Below are 17,365 nucleotides of genomic sequence, written 5' to 3'. Positions count from 1 at the left end.
ATAATACTATACAAATTAATTTATAAACTTATTGCCAAACAAATCAAATACTAAAGGGGTTATTTTTAAATCTAGATAAAACAGCAAAACACACACACAACAACAACAACAACAACAACCAAAAATGTGCTATAATCTAAATGGAAATGATTAAAAGAAAAGTAGGCAGGAAGGGGATCCATTATTGCTATTTTTTTTCATACTCTAGTATAAGGCAATAACAATGAAATTCTTTGTTATTGGTTTAAAAAAAAGAAAGAAAGTTCAATGCAATATGGCTTGCATTTAAATTTTTTCCTGTTACTTTGTAGCTTTATAACCTTTAGCAAGTTATCTAATCTCATTAGATCTCATTTCTTTATATGTAAAGTGGGGATATAAGATTAAAGAATTTTCAAGGTCCTTTTCACATCTAAATCTATTAATGTTATTACCTTCTGCACATTAATTAATAGACAAATGTGACCTGGAGAAGTTTTCAAAACATCATCCAGTGTTGTACTATTTCTTTGACCTTATTTTTGCACTTAAAACAAACAAAAACAGTACTTTGGATTAAAATTGAAACTGAGTATTTATCAATCTTATGAACTCCCCAAAATCTTGGAATCTTAGGCGACACATTAGATAGCTAAACCATCCAACCTAAGTCATAAAGAATTAATCGAATTGAAATGGTACTATATCAAGTAACTTGAAATCTTGACAGACATAAATATGAAAGGCTTGACTTAGGCTTAAAAATTACCTGTGGAAATATTGAATAGGATTATAAGTGACTAAAAACAAAGCATATGAAAAAGACTTTGTGTTTCTGTGTAATACAATACAGTCTGGGTCAGTTGCATGACACAGCAAACAAGCAAACAAAAATCAAAGCAATAGGATGCATTAATAGAGAAAATAATCCAAGGAAAGTAATAGGTCCTACTGTGTACAGCTTTGATCAGGACACATCTGAAACATTATGATAACTTAACCGAAACAAACTTTACAAAAGCTGTAGGCTGGAGATGGCCCAGGGGAATATGAACACAATGCTCATGTCTTTAACTCCAGGCAGATGAGGACTGGGATGCTTTTAAAAGAGAAAAATTGTGGGGCAGAGCCAAGATTGTGAAGATTAGACAGGTCTTTGTCTGAGCTCTTTCTGGCTTCCCTCAGATTAATACCAGAACAAGAGTTTGAATGGGTTTTGGAGTGACACAACCCATAAATACTTGGGATGTAACAAATTTCCAGCAGAAGATATGTTGGAAGAACTTTAGGAAAGGTCTGTCTTAATCAGGAAATGGGATGGGGAGGGGAAATTGTGGGTTAACACAAGATCAGTGCAGTACAATACAATTCAGGGAGACACAGGGCAGAGAGGCTTCTACACTGAGAGAATCTTGGGGGAGGTTTGTAGTCAAAATACAAAATACAAAAAATGCTACTGCATTTGCTACTCTGTCCTGCTTTAGAAGCCAGTAGATCAACACACTAGCTATGCTACCATCAACACAATTAGAGAAGGCATATATTAAGCTCCTGAACCACAGCATAAGATGTGAAGCTGCTGTGGTCTGTAGAGGAAGCTTGAGGAAGCTGCTCTAAGAGCACACCTCAACCTTTAAAAATGTGCAAAAAAAGCAAAAAAAAAAAAAAAAAACCAGCTTTGATCATAGATACCTTTATGGAGACAGGGACTTCATGGAGAAGGGAGACTTCAAACCTTTAGGACATTAAAGGAAAAATCTCTCCAGATGAAACCTCAAAGTGATATGTTGGTATCTATCTAACAAAGAATTTTAAATTTAAAATTTTTAAACTTTATTTTCATATATTTAATTTATTGAAATTATTAATTATTGTTTGAGAAAATGCCTTTAATTTAAAGGAGATATTTACAGGGTAACTATACAGCATTAAAATTGCCAAACCTCTTAAAATCAAATTTTCACTGAAACCCCACCTTCCAAATGCATGGCGAATGACCAAGTAGATAGAAAATATATTAAAAATAACTTAGATACTAAAAAGTATACATGACAAAAATTATTTTAGCTGTACAAAAGAATCAGAACTCTGAATTATTAACAATTAGGTGAAGAAATCAAAATGAATGTTACAAAAATAGACGACTGGAAATACAATCTAATGAGTTTTAGTCATCTCCAGAGTTCTTTCTGGTATAGCTCAGATTCATAAACCTGCACATTAGAAATGAATTCGGATAACTGCTCTGTGCTTAGAAGGGTAAACGCCATCAAGGATTCAACACATTCTGAAGTTAGATACAAATAAGATCTCCATGGTCTCCAATTCACTTTCAAATCTAGTTCAGGTAAAGATCTCCAGGCCTTTCTAGAAATCATCCTAATGGTCATTTTCTTACAGAACAGTAATATTCCATAATTTCCATATACCACAATTTATTCAGCCATTTCCGAACTGATGGACATCCATTCAGTTTCAATTTCTAGCACACAAAAAGGGCTCCAACATAAATCACTTCCAGCAAAACTTAAGGTCCTTATCTTCTATAAATCTCTTGGATAAAACCGAGTAGTAATCACTTTTTGATAAAGCGTATGCGAAGTTTGATAATTTTCGAGCATAGTTCCAAACTCATAGTCCAAAAGGTAAATATGGATTCAGCAACCCACCAACAATGAATCAATGTCCCAGTTTTCCCACATCCCCTCCAACAATCATCATTATTTTTTCCTGTCATCTTAGCCAATCTGACAGGTGTGTAGTGGTATCTTAGAGTTGTCTTAATTTGCATTTCTCTGATTAATAATGACTTGGAGCATCTTTTCATATGACTAGAAATAGTTTCAATTTCTTCATCTGAGAATTGTCTGTTCATATCCTTTGACCATTTTTCAATTGGAGAATGGCTTGATTTTTTATAAATTAGAGTTAATTCTCTATATATTTTGGAAATGAGGCCTTTATCAGAACCTTTGACTGTAAAAATATTTTCCCAGTTTATTGCTTCCTTCTAATCTTGTCTGCATTAGTTTCTAACAAAGAATTCTTGAAAAAATCTAAAAAAAGGATTTTAAATGAGAGTTAAAAGAAAAAAACAGAGAAAGCTCTGGAAAAGGAAAGAGATAAATTGTCTGAAGAAAATCATTCTTTAAAGAATAGTTTTGGTGAAATGGAAAAAGAAAACAGCTCCTTTCAAAACAGAATTTCTGAAATGGAAAAAAATCCATTGAACAGAAAGTTCACTGGCCAAATACAAAGGAAGATAGAAAAAGTTAATTGAAGAAAATAATTCACTAAAAAAATAGAATTGAACAAATAGAAGCAAATGATTCAATGATACATCAAGAATCAGCCAAACAAAATCAAAAAAGGAAAAAAAGAGAAGAAAATGTAAAATACCTTATCAGAAAATCAACTGACCTGGAAAACAGATCTGAGAGAGAGATAATATAAGAATTATTGGACTACCTGAAAACCACAATACAAAAAAAAAAAGCCTAAACAATATCTTTCAAGAAATCATCAATGAAAACTGCTCTGGTGTCTTAGAACCAGAGGGTAAAACAGCCATTAAAAGAATTAACCAACCATCTCCTGAAAGAGATCACAAAATGAAAACTCCAAGTAATATTCCAATAGCTAAATTTCAGAATTATTAGATCAAGGAGAAAATACTGCAAACAGCCAGAAAAAATTCAAAATAGAGCATTATTCATCAAACATTTACACTCAACATTATCCAGGACCTAGCAGCTTCCACTTTAAAGGATAGAAGAACCTGGAATATGATATAATGGAGAGCAAAGAAGCTTAGATTAAATCTGAAAATCAACTATCCAGCAAAACTTAAGCATTATAATTTAGGGGAAAAGATGGACATTCAATGAAATAGGAGATTTTTTTTTGATGAAAAGACCAGAGCTGAAAAGAAAAATTGATCTTCAAATACTGAATTCAATAGAAGCATTAAAAGGTAAAAATGGAAGAAAAACTGGTTTTGAGGGGGATGATTTGTTTAATTCATGAGAATCACATCTTTGTCAGGGATATAATGAGAGAATATAAGTATAATTTGGCTTTACTCTGATAACATAAAAATGAACTCATATGTGAAAAAGGGATTGTACTGGGAAAAAAAGAGGGAAAGGGAGTTAAAATGGGGCAAATTATATCACCCAAAGTGGCAAAAGGGCCCTTTTGAGGGAAAGAAGGGAAGGGGAAGAACAATTTGGCTCAAACAGAGAACATCAGACATTTAATTTAATATAGAAACTTGTCTGATCCTTTAGGAAAGTAGAAGAAATAGGGAAGGAAAGAGGAAGATAATGGAAGGGAGAACAGAAGTAGAAGAGGAAAGGTATAAGAAAGGGGAAGGGACTGTAAAAGAGAAAGGCAGATTAATGGAGATGATGGTCAGAATCAAAAATATGAGAAGGAGCGAAAGGGAAAAAGGAAAGAGAAAATATAATGGGGATGGCAGGGAATACAGAGTTAATTTTAACTGGGAATGGGAATGGGAAAAACTGTCATAAAATGGAAGTGCATAGCAGACTGGATTAAAAGGCAGAATCCAAAAATATGTTGTTTCCAAGGAACATATTTTAAGCAGAGTGATATATATGGAGTAAAGGTTAAAGGCTGGAGCAGAATCTATTATGTTTCAACTGAAGTAAAAAAAAAAAGCCTAAGAAAATCTCCAAGGTCAGATGGATTTACAAGTGAATTTTACCAAACATTTAAAGAACAAGTAATTCCATACCATGCAAAGTACTCATAAAAATAAGGAAAGAAGGGCTTCTATCAAATTCCTTTTAAGATACAGATATGGTACTAATACCTAAACCAAGTAGGGTCAAAATAGAGAAAGAAAACTATAGACCAATTTCCTTAATTAATTTTGATGCAAAAATCTTAAATAAAATATTAGCAAAGAGGTTACAGCAAGTTATCCCCAGGATAATACACTATGACCATGTTGAATTTATGCCAGGAATGGAGTGCTAATTCAATATTAGGAAAACTATTAGCATCATTGACTATATCAATAACCAAAATAACAGGAATCATATTATTATGCAGAAAAAAACATTTGACAAAATCCAACTCCCATTCCTATTAAAAATATTATGACAAAAAACAAACAAACAAACAATGATCAGTACCATCTATTTAAAGCCATCAGAAAGCATCATATGTAATGGGGATAAATTAGAAAAATCCCCAGTAAAATCAGAGATGAAACAAAATTGCCCACTATCACCATTATTATTTAATATTGTATTAGAAATATTAGATTTAGCAATAAGAGAAGAAAAAGAAAGGAATTAGAGTAGGTAATAAAAAAACCAAATTATCACTTTAACAATGATATGATAGTACACTTAGACAATCCTAGAGAATCAACTAAAAAATTATTAGAAACATTTCATAACTTTAGCAAAGTTGCACAATACAAAATAAATCCATATAAATCATCAGTACTTCTATATGTTACCAACAAGGTCCAGCAGGAAGATATACAAAAGGAAATTCCATTTAAAATTACTGTAAATAATATAAAATATTTGGGAGTCTACCTGCCAAGACAAAGTCAGGAACCATATGAGCACAATTACAAAGCACTTTCCACACAAATAAAGTCAGATCTAATCAATTGGAAGAATATCAAGTGGTCATGTTTAGGCTGACCTAATATAATAAAAATGACAATTTCATTAAATTAATCTAATTATTCAATGCCATATCAATCAGACTTCCAGGAAATTATTCTATAGGGCTAGAAAAAAATTATGCCAAATTTCATCTGGAAGAACAAAAGTCCAAGAATTTTAAGGGAATTAATGAAAAAAATGCAAAAACGATGCAAATGCCTAGCTGTATCAGACCTAAAACTATATTATAAAACAGTGGACATCAAAACCATTTGGCACTGGCTAAGAAATAGAATAATCTATCAGTGGAATATGTTAGGTACAGGACACAATGGTAAATGACTATATTAATCTAGTGTTTGATAAACCCAAAGACCGCAACTTTTAGGATAAGAATTCAGTATTTGACAAAAATTGCTCAGAAATATAGTATTTTCTCTTTTTGTTTTTTGCTTGCATTTAGTTTTCTTTCTCATTTTTTCCCTTTTTGATCTGATTTTTCTTGTACAGCATGATAATTGTGGAAATATGTATGGAAGCATTGCACATGCTTAATATATATTGGATTACTTGCCATCTAGGGGAAGAGGTGAGAGGAAAGGATGAAAGACAACTTTTGGAAACCAGGCTTTTGCAGGAGTGAATGTTAAAAACTATTTATGCATGTTTTTGAAAAGAAAAATCTTTTAAAAATAAAGTACAAAAAAAAACAAAAAAGAAATTTAGAAAGGGGTGGAGACAAGAATACTGTGTCAACACAGTCACTATCTTCCTATATTTGAAGTGAAGTCAAATAGAAGGGAGATTAAATTTATTCTTTTTAGCTCTTTGGGGCAGTAATAGAACCAAGTAATAGTGATAGCTATTAAAAGAAGACAGATTTGAGCTGGATATACAAAATAACTGTTTTACATAATAATTATTTCCTAAACTTGAACAAGAAAAAATCGAGGTTATTCAGTTCAATCCACTAACTTTGTAGATGAGCAAACAAAAAACAGAAGGAAGGAAACAAGCTTTATTAAGTGTCTATTATGTTGTAAAGATTGTCCTAAGCATTAAGCACCATATGCTAAATCATTTCATTCTTACAACAATTTTATGAGATGGTTGCTACCTTTATCCCCTTTTTACAACTGAGGAAAGAGGCAGGGTTCAAGAGACTTGCTAAGGACTACACAACTACAAAGTATCTGAAGATGGATCAAATGCAGGTCTTCCTGATTCCAGGCCTAGTGCTCTATTTACTGAATAACTTTTAGAATAAAAACAAAAAAAATTAATTTTACATGAGGGAGGTGAGAACAAATAGAGAAAAATATGAGAGAGAATTAAAATGGTGTATGAGAAATAGGAATAGCCTGAGTCCCTATATCCTAAACATGTCTTTCTAGTTTTTTTCCCTCCAAAGGTAGCTAATCAAAGAACTGTAACTGATTAAGACCCAATGCTACTCTTTTAAAGTTGTATTACTCTTTCCTGTGTGCCATTAATTGATGACTGGCAAATATGTATTCCACCTATACAAGAAAATGTTCCAAAACCACCTATCTGCTCTTAGTCTAGGGTTTTTGACTCAACAAATATCAGATACACTTTGACATATTGTTTCGCCCTATAAAAGAAAGCAGAACAACATGTCTTTATCACTTATAATTATCATTTTGCTTTATTTTTCAAAAGCATGTCATTGAATGCTCTTTTGAAGTTGAGAATAAGTAAATTTTTTGTCTTAAATATTTTGTCTTTATCTTTGTCTTAAATCTTTTGTCTTTATAGTCCATCAGTATTTTTTGGAGAATATCATATATCCAAGAAATTATGAAGCTCATTAATAAAGGGGAAAACTTTCCCTTTTTTCAAGTTTTTTTCTCCAGTTCAAGCTCCTAACACATGGTAGGTGACTGACAAATATTGATTGATTTATCTGGCTACATTTATTGACCATCCTTTTCTAGGGTCTTCTGGTCTACTGGAGCCTAGAGAAAAAAAGCATTAGTAGAAAAGCTAAAATAAGAGGGAGAAGAGAAAGACAGACAGACAGACAGAGGGAAAGAGGGAGAGAGAGGTGAAGATAAAGTGTGTGTGTATGTGTGTGTGTGTGTATGTGTGTCTTTCTAATGGCAAAAAATTGCCTAGGATCACAAACTTAGTAAGTGTCTAAGGACAGACTTTAATTCAGGAAATGAATCTTCCTGTCTCCAGGATCATCACTCTATTGAATCACCTAGCTGCATATACATGCATATGCATGCACACACGTGTATATATGCAAATCAGCATATGTGTGTATATACACACATCATACATATGTGTGTGTGTAACCAATGTGGGAATTTGCTTTATTTGACCACGAATTTTTATAAGGAATTTATTTTTCTTTTTATTCTCCCAGTGGGGTTGAGGGGTAAGAGAGAGAGAGAGAATATAGATTTCTATAAATAGAAATTAGTGAGGTTGGGGATATGAGCAATATAAATGCAGGATTTTGTATGAACTTTTGCATGCAGTTTCTTTATTATCTATGAATATTTTACTGTATTACAAGAGACTTCTCACAGAATGTTATTTGAATGTTAAAAAAAATCAAAAGCAAACAAAAGCAAACATTGGCAAACTGAATTTGAACCCAATTTCTTTGAATCTAGAAATGGTTTGACATTATAATACTGCCTTACTCTAGAATATCAACTTTACTTCCCAATCTTCAGCCTACATATTTAGATATTCCTTATATATCACTGAGCTATCATCCTAGGCTAGGCTCCCTCCTCTACCTTCTAGTGTTTGGGGAATCAGGAACAATCTGACATGTCTCAAAATTATAAACTAAATCCAGGGCAAACCTTCCTCAACACCAGCAGTATCAAACTCAAAAACAAACGGCACCCACTAATTTGTACATATGGATACCCAAGGCTATATATTGATTTAATTTTCAAATTTATTGGTATCTATATTTTATTTTTTATTCATTTTATTAAATATTTCTCAATTAAATTTTAATTTGTTTCAGTGCATTCAAGAAGATAACAGCCCTCACACAAACCTTCTTCAAATATTTTACATCTCTATTTCACACCACACTGTCTCCAATTGATTTTGCTACATATGACTTTGCCATTTGCATCTGTAAATTATATCTGTTGACTATTCCCACTGATATAAAAAATCATCAGGGAATCCGCTTCTAGAAGTCACTTCTTTTGTAAAGCCTATAGCTTCTCCCAGGATATAGCTCTCATGCCTATTCCCTCTACTCCTGGATTTTTTATAAAACAGAAGGATTTTTTCCTCTTTATCCCCAAAAGGAAACTTTATTTTCTCTTTCCTTAATAAAAATAAGAATTCAATAGATACATACAGCAGAGGAAATGCCAGAAAAATCTATTAAAATACTATTAGCATTTGGTTGAGCTATTCTTGTTTTATGAACTGCAAAAAAATAGGCAATATCTATGCCTATGTTGAAAATTATAATATGGAACTATAATATGGAAAGAATCAAGATTCTTTCAAAATAGATTTATGTAAACATATCACTGGTTTCAGTCTTGAAAAGAAGGAAGAAAATGTATTCAACCTGTCACAGAACATACTATAGTGGTCGGGTCATCATAATACAATACATTAGAAGATGCTCTAAGGGCCAAGAGATCATTATATACTTCAGCAACAATACTATATGATGACCAATGCTGATGGACCTGGCCATCCTCAGAAATGAGATCAACCAAATCATTTCCAATGGAGCAGTAATGAACTGAACCAGCTACGCCCAGCAAAAGAACTCTGGGAGATGACTAAAAAACCATTACATTGAATTCCCAATCCCTATATTTTTGCCCACCTGCATTTTGGGTTTCCTTCACAGGCTAATTGTACAATATTTCAGAGTCCGATTCTTTTTGTACAGCAAAATAACAGTTTGGTCATGTATACTTATTGTGTATCTAATTTATATTTTAATATATTTAACATCTACTGGTCATCATGCCATCTAGGGGAGGGGGTGGGGGGAAGGAGGGGAAAAATTGGAACAAGAGGTTCGGTAATTGTCAATGCTGTAAAGTTACCCATACATATAACCTGTAAATAAAAGGCTATTAAATTTTAAAAAATAAAATAAAATAAAGTCTTAGAAAATAAAAAAAAATAAAAAAAGAAGAAGATGCTCTACATTTGGAATCAAAAGTGCTAGATTTAAGCCTAGTTTTGCATTTGTTAGTCACATGACCTTAAGCAAGTCACTTTACCTCTCTGGGTCTCAAGTTTTCTCATCTGTAAAACGATCCCAAGTTTCCTCCAGCACAGAATTTATGATTTCACCTGAAACTTTGGTGGAAAGCGTACTTCACTTGGGATCAGGAGGACATTTTCAAATCTTCTTCTTGAGAGCTGTGATGATCTGGACAGTTTTCTTCAACAACAAGCACATGGCATAATTTAAAAAGTGATGAATTTGGATTCAAAAATCTCTAAGTTGAAACTTCACCCGGATTGTAGCCTTGTGAGTCTGGACAAGTGATTTAACTTCTTTTGGCCCTCAGCTCCTCATTGAAATGCACCTAAGCAGGTCTTCCATTCTGTTAAGGCAAGGGAAAAAAAAATTGTTGCCCAGCAGGGCAGGTGCAGGGCTATTGAGTAAACAGGGTATGGTAAAATGCACATCCAAGTGCAAGGAGCTTGAGTCCTAACAAACAGCATGCCAAGAAGCTTGGGTCCTGATATATGTTTCTGTTCCATGTTTTTCTCAAAATTTGGCAATGTTTGAGAAGTAAACATTTCCCTGGAGAGAGTCTACACAATAAGCAAAGAGTAAACATCCCTCCTTTAATCCTACCTTTCCTTATGAAATGCTCATCCTAAATCATTCCTGAATCACCAGTCACTTGATGCTTCTTGGTCCTGTCCAATTTTATACTGTAATAAAGCCTTTTCTTTTGAGAAACCAGCTCAATGTCCAGGTAATTTTTACCTATCAAACCTGATCTTCCACTGCACTCATGATAGGATTGCAATAAATGTCTTCTAAGTTCTATTTCAATTTTGTCTGTGATACTATGAGCCCCATGAGTCTGTTTTCTTATCTGTAAAATGGAATTAATGATAGCTGAGTAGCTTGTTCACAAGAGAGTAATAAATATCAATGAGACAAGGTATATAAAGCTGTTTTCAAAGTTTAAAGCATTGTATGAATAAATGTCTATTATTATTATTTTCACATAGCAGTTGCAGATAGCTCTGATATTGTATTATTCTCTTGTCCCAAAGGAGTAATCCTATGAAATCTATCACAACTAAGTCCACATGTCTACAGTATAGGATAAATCATCCACATATCTTTATAGGAATATAGGTTATATATATCATATGTTTAAACTACAACTCATACATAATCATTACATAAATTTATTGTATTTTTAGTCTTCTTTTTCCAAGGTTTTGTTCCTGATTAAAAATCTTAGGAAGATATATATATATATATATATATATATATATATATACACACACTATATATGTGTGTGTGTGTATATATAATATACATATGTATGTGTGTATATATATGCATACATATATATATATAGTGAATCTCATTGTGAAACATAAGAATAATTATTAGTTCCAAACTCAGCTATACTAATTAATGACCATAGTTAAAGCCTTCACAAAAGGACTCTTTTTATTACTTTAGTGTGCTATGGATGTGATTCTAAGGTCCATAAAGGCTCTTTATTGTAGTATAAGACAAACTTACATTAATGGTCTTATCAACTGTAAAAGATCCAGAATGGGTTTACTAAGCAAGGATCAATGCATCTAGGTGCTAAGATTCTTAACAACAAAATTGGGCAACAGATGATGACTTTCTCCTATAAAATCTATATTAAAAAAAAAAACCCTAGAGATGTAAGTTTTGTGAGATCCACTAGTGGAGAGTACTAACACTTATGAGATTATAGATTTATCTCATCATCTATGTAATTATGATTTATGCCAATATAGTTATAGGTTTACTGCATTAACAGCAAATTATATTTAGTATTCTTTGTAAAAATAGGTATATTAGAAGAGTGATTGTTTCTAAATATTTTATATTAGAATTTTTTTAAATCTAAAGTTGATTCAAAGAATTTAAAATGGGGTTATAAATGATTAAACAATACTTTTCAAGAAAATATTAAATAAATAATTTGAATTCACCTGTATTTAATTTGAAATAAATGAGTCTTTGGAAGATAGGGTAACATACATAATTCATAGATTTGCTAATAATTATTATTCTTTGACTAAGGAAATTTAACTAATATTTAATCTTTAATTTTAAGGTGTGTGTTTATTATACATGTAGGTATATGTATAGTTAAAGCATTCAAACTTATACATGCATGGTGTGTTAAATGTAGAATTATATTTTTTATTTTACTATTCTGAGTTCTCAAGGCTAAATAGTATAATATATATGGCACGATTTTCAATTTTTATTAACTTTTTAAAAGTTGATATTTTTAAAAATTTCAGTTCCAAATTTTCTCCTTCTCTCCTTTCCCCTCTCAACCCACTGAAAAAGAGAGAAACATGAGACCCATTATGCATATTATGTCACGTAAAATATATTTTCATATTAGCATCTTGCAGAAAAATAATGAAAAATATACACTGATTTGTATTCAGGTCTCTCTCTTACTCTTTTTCATCATGAGGGTTTTGAAATTATCTCAGATTATTGGATTAATCAGAATACCTGAGTTGTTGACAGTTTATATTTCTGTTTTCCTAGTTCTTCTCACTTCACTTTGTTTCAGCTAATAAATCTTACCAGAATTTTTTTTTACATTCAAAGGTTCTGATAAAGGCCTTATTTCTAAAATACATAGAGAATTGACTCAAATTTATAAGAAATCAAGCCATTCTCCAATTGATAAATGGTCAAAGGATATGAACAGACAATTCTCAGATGAAGAAATTGAAACTATTTGTAGCCACATGAAAGGGTGCTCCAAATCACTATTGATCAGAGAAATGCCAAAAGGGGGGGCACTATAAATCAATCCTCTTCTGAGAAAGATTATTTTGATTAAAGAACCAGTCACTTTCAATTAAGACACCTCTGAGATACCACTACACATCTCTCAGATTGGCTAAGATGACAGGAAAAGATAATGATGAATGTTGGAAGGGAAGTGGGAAAACTGGAACACTGATACATTGTTGGTGGAACTGTGAATGGGTCCAACCATTGGAGAGCAATTTGGAACTATGCTCAAAAAGTTATATTTTAAAGGAGGGAAAGGGATCTGTATGTGCAAGAATGTTTGTGGCAGCCCTTTTTGTAGTGGCAAGAAACTAGAAACTCAATGGACTGAATGGATGCCCATCAAATGGAGAATGGCTGAATAAATTATGGTATATGAATGTTAGGGAATATTATTGTTCTGTAAGAAATGACCAACAGGATTATTTCAGAAAGACCTAGAGAGACTTACATGAACTGATGCTAAGTGAAATGAGAAGAACCAGGAGATCATTATACATGGCAACAATAAGACTATATGATGATCAATTCTGAAGGATGTGGCTCTCTTCAACAATGAGATGATTCAAATCAGTTCCAATTGTTCAGGAATGAAGAGAGTCATCTACACCCAGAGAGAGGACTATGGGAATGGAGAGTGGACAACAATATAGCATTTGAAAGAGGGGAAAATTTGGAACGGAAGGTTTTGCAAGAGTCAATGTTAAAAAAATTACCCATGCATATGTTTTTTAAATAAAAAGCTATAATAAAATAAATTTTTAAAAAATAAGTCTTCCCAGGTTTTTCTGAAACCATACACTGTTATTGTTCAGTCGTGTATGACTCTTTATTACTTCATTTGAAGTTTTCTTAGCAAAGATACTTGAATGGTTTGCCATATAACTTCTACAGCTCATTTTACACATTAGAAAACTGAAGCAAATAGACTTAAGAGATCTGCCCAGGAGTGTCTGAGGGCAGATTTAAATTCACAAAGATATTTTTTTCTGATTTCAGGCTCTATACTCACTATGTAACCTAGTTGTGCTTCTGAAACTACCCTCTTCATCCTTTCTTACAGTACAGTAGTATTTCATCAAAATTATATACCACAACTAATTCAACCAATCCCCAATTGATGGACATTTCTTTAGTTTCTAGTTCTTTGCCATCACAAAAGAGTGAACAATTTTGAAGTTTGGTGTTCTAAATAATTTTAGTATCTCTCTATTAAATATGTAATATATAACAAATGTTTCTTCAAGAAAGCTGTTGATTAGACATGATTATTGGCAAGATATCTTGTTAGAAAGGAGTATCAACCAATAGAATGGGTTGTATAATTTCTCTCTTTCTAGGACTGAACATATTCAACAATGGCATAGTGGTTTGAGTGCTGGATTTAGTGTGTGGAAAATCTGAATTCAAATTGTGTCTTAGACACTAAGATTTGTGAAATTGAGGAAATCATTTAACATCTATCTGCCTCAGTTTCTTCATGTATGAAATGGAGATGTTAATAGCCCTACCTTTCTGGGTTGTATTGAATATCAAATGAGATAATATAGGTAAAGTTCTTTGCAATACAAAGAGATATCTAAGTGCTAGCCTTTAGCTATTATTATTTAGGTGAGAACTTATTTGAAGTCAGGAGAATGTACTATGTGACCTTAAGTCCCCTTTCTGCCCTATATTCTTTTTTTTTTAAATTTAATAGCCTTTTATTTACAGGATATATACATGGGTAACTTTACAGCATTAACAATTGCCAAACCTCTTGTTCCAATTTTTCACCTCTTACCACCCCACCCCCTCCCCTAGATGGTAGCATGACCAGTAAATGTTAAATATATTAAAATATAAATTAGATACACAATAAGTATACATGACCAAAACGTTATTTTGCTGTACAAAAAGAATCAGACTCTGAAATATTGTACAATTAGCTTGTGAAGGAAATCAAAAATGCAGGTGTGCATAAATATAGGGATTGTGAATTCAATGTAATAGTTTTTAGTCATCTCCCAGAGTTCTTTTTCTGGGCATAGCTGGTTCAGTTCATTACTGCTCCATTGGAAATGATTTGGTTGATCTTGTTGCTGAGGATGGCCTGGTCCATCAGAACTGGTCATCATACAGTATTGTTGTTGAAGTATATAATGATCTCCTGGTCCTGCTCATTTCACTCAGCATCAGTTCGTGTAAGTCTCTTCTCCAGGCCTTTCTGAAATTATCCTGTTGGTCATTTCTTACAGAACAGTAATATTCCATAATATTCATATACCACAATTTATTCAGCCATTCTCCAACTGATGGACAACCATTCAGTTTCCAGTTTTTAGCCACTACAAAAAGTCTGCCCTATATTCTTAATCTGTTAAAAACACACACATAAGTAAATATGAATTTCATAACTCTCCAAAAGGACGTCCTGTGATCTCTTCCTCAAGCGTTAACAGGGATTCTTTAAGTCCCAGTAGGTTCATGGATAGATTTCAGGGGGTCTTTGAATTTAGTTAGCGGGAAAACCGCATCTTAATTTTTCACTATTATCTAACTGAAATTTACCATTTTCTTCATTTATGACTTTTAAAAACACATTACTTTGAGAAGAGTACTGCTGAAGGGGTATACTATACACACAGAAAAGATTAAAGACTCCTAAATTCTCTTAACCGTAGAATAACAAGGTACAAGAATACCTGTAGCCTACTTTCTCAAGGAAAGTGTCAAATAGTCCATCATAATGTGGCAATGAGGTTACGGTTTGCTATTAGAATTAGGCCATCTGATCTGCCACCCTCTTCCTTGGATAAGTACCATTTTAACCTGATGGACCATAACTTCTTCCTGGGAGACGCCAGTCAGTGCCTCTCACCAGTGCCCTCACTCTCATTGTCATTCTGACCTTATCCTGTCTTACTCTGTTTTCTCTAGGAAGGTCAAACAAAGATCTACAAATGGGTGTGCTCGGCCCTCTTCCTAAACCGGCCACTGCCAGAGCACTTAGGCTCTCAACATCAAGGAACCCTCTTAACTCTACCAAGGATCTTTCTCTTTCTCCCCCTCTATATTATCCTCCCCTCTTCTTCCTTCCCTTTCTCTCCGTCTCTCTCTTCCACCTCCATATCCCCCTTATCCCCTCGCAACGCACACCCCTCCTCCCCTTTCCTGCGCTTAGGCTCTCTTTCTCTCTGCCTTGCAAATGACTCTGAGGATCTGGGCTGGTGGATTTTTTTTTTTTTTTAAGCACTCATTTTTTTTTTTTTTTTGAACTGGGCTCCCAGAGAGCACTCAGGGCTGCCGCGCACTTCTCAACGCCTACCTGCTCAACTGCAGGGAAACAAGCTTCTGAAGGCTTTAATGGGATTTAGCCTGAGGCTGTTTTATTAAGACGTCGGCTTTTTCCGCTGCCTCTGCAGCTGACACCATTCACTGTCAGCTGTCCCCTCCCCGCCCTCGCCCCTCCTGCCACCCCCCCAACAATGCAACAAATTACCCGCTTCATTTAGTGCTCAGGGCTCGGCACAGGCAAATAGGGGACAGAGGTCCACTGGGCCAGATGAGGCTGGGAAGGGGGTGAAAAGCCACCGAGCTGCTTAAGTGGGAGCTTAAAGGAAGGTGGGGAGTGGGGGAAGGAGAGGAGACATCAATACCACTGGGACCTGCTCCCAATCTATTAGAATCATATTTAGTATTAACTTACTCCCATTTGGAGGTGCATTTACATACTTCATTTGCATGAAGGTTTCATTTAGAGAAGCCAGTTTCCAAAGTACCATCTAATTACCTTCAATATAGAAGGTACCTTGTTCGGCCCTGGGCTGGGAGATGGAGATGCCATGTGAATAAAAGAAATAAATAGACAATGAGTGTAAAATATAAGAGGTTCAGAAAGCCAGAGCTTTTACCAAATTCTCTGTGTTAACAATATTCTATTTTTTTCCTCCCTCTAACATCGAAAGGATTGGATGGGGAAGGAAGACTGGGCAGGTAACAACTAAAATAACATTTTCCCCCCAATTTCATGTTTGTTTGTTTGTTTTCACAGCATAGATAAATTAAGCATGTCAAGAAAGAAACACTCTAGCATCACCTGTATATATATATACATATATATTCATAATCTCTATAGATACTTTTATTAAAAAGCTGTGGTGGGGCATTGTAGGCTTTAGTGTGCATCTTGGGTCTACTTCTAATGGGTATTGAAGAATACTCTTGATATTTATGTTCATAATTAAAAACAACAACAATAAGGCAAATTAGTTCCTTCTCTTCAACTTTTAGAGTTTCCTAGAACACTAATAAGTTAAATAACTTGCCCAGTCACATAGTCAATTATGTGCCAAAGGCAAGACTGGAACCTAGTTCTGCCTGCTCCTAAGGATGACTTTTGTTCACTAAACCACATTGCCTGACAATAGTTATACCTGATGAAGGAAGAAGTAGATATAATTTCTGGTATTACATTTTGCTCATGAAGAAATCAAATTACCTAGTAAAATGAAGTTATCAAGATAAGTAGATATGGCAACTCAATAGCAACACTGACAAAAAGAACAAGTTTTCATGAATCATGCTTGGGTTTCTCAAAATGTTCCTAGCTTAGTCCATGTGTTTTTGAATGTTCAAATCTCCCTGCCTGGTCCAGACTGGGGTCTTCCATAGAAATATCAGCTTCCATCTTAGAAAACATACTCTTTCCCCTGACTTA

The sequence above is a fragment of the Sarcophilus harrisii genome, chromosome 4 (assembly GCF_902635505.1).
Source record: "Sarcophilus harrisii chromosome 4, mSarHar1.11, whole genome shotgun sequence".
Classification (NCBI taxonomy): domain Eukaryota; kingdom Metazoa; phylum Chordata; class Mammalia; order Dasyuromorphia; family Dasyuridae; genus Sarcophilus; species Sarcophilus harrisii.
Note: the sequence above shows the minus strand (reverse complement) of the source record.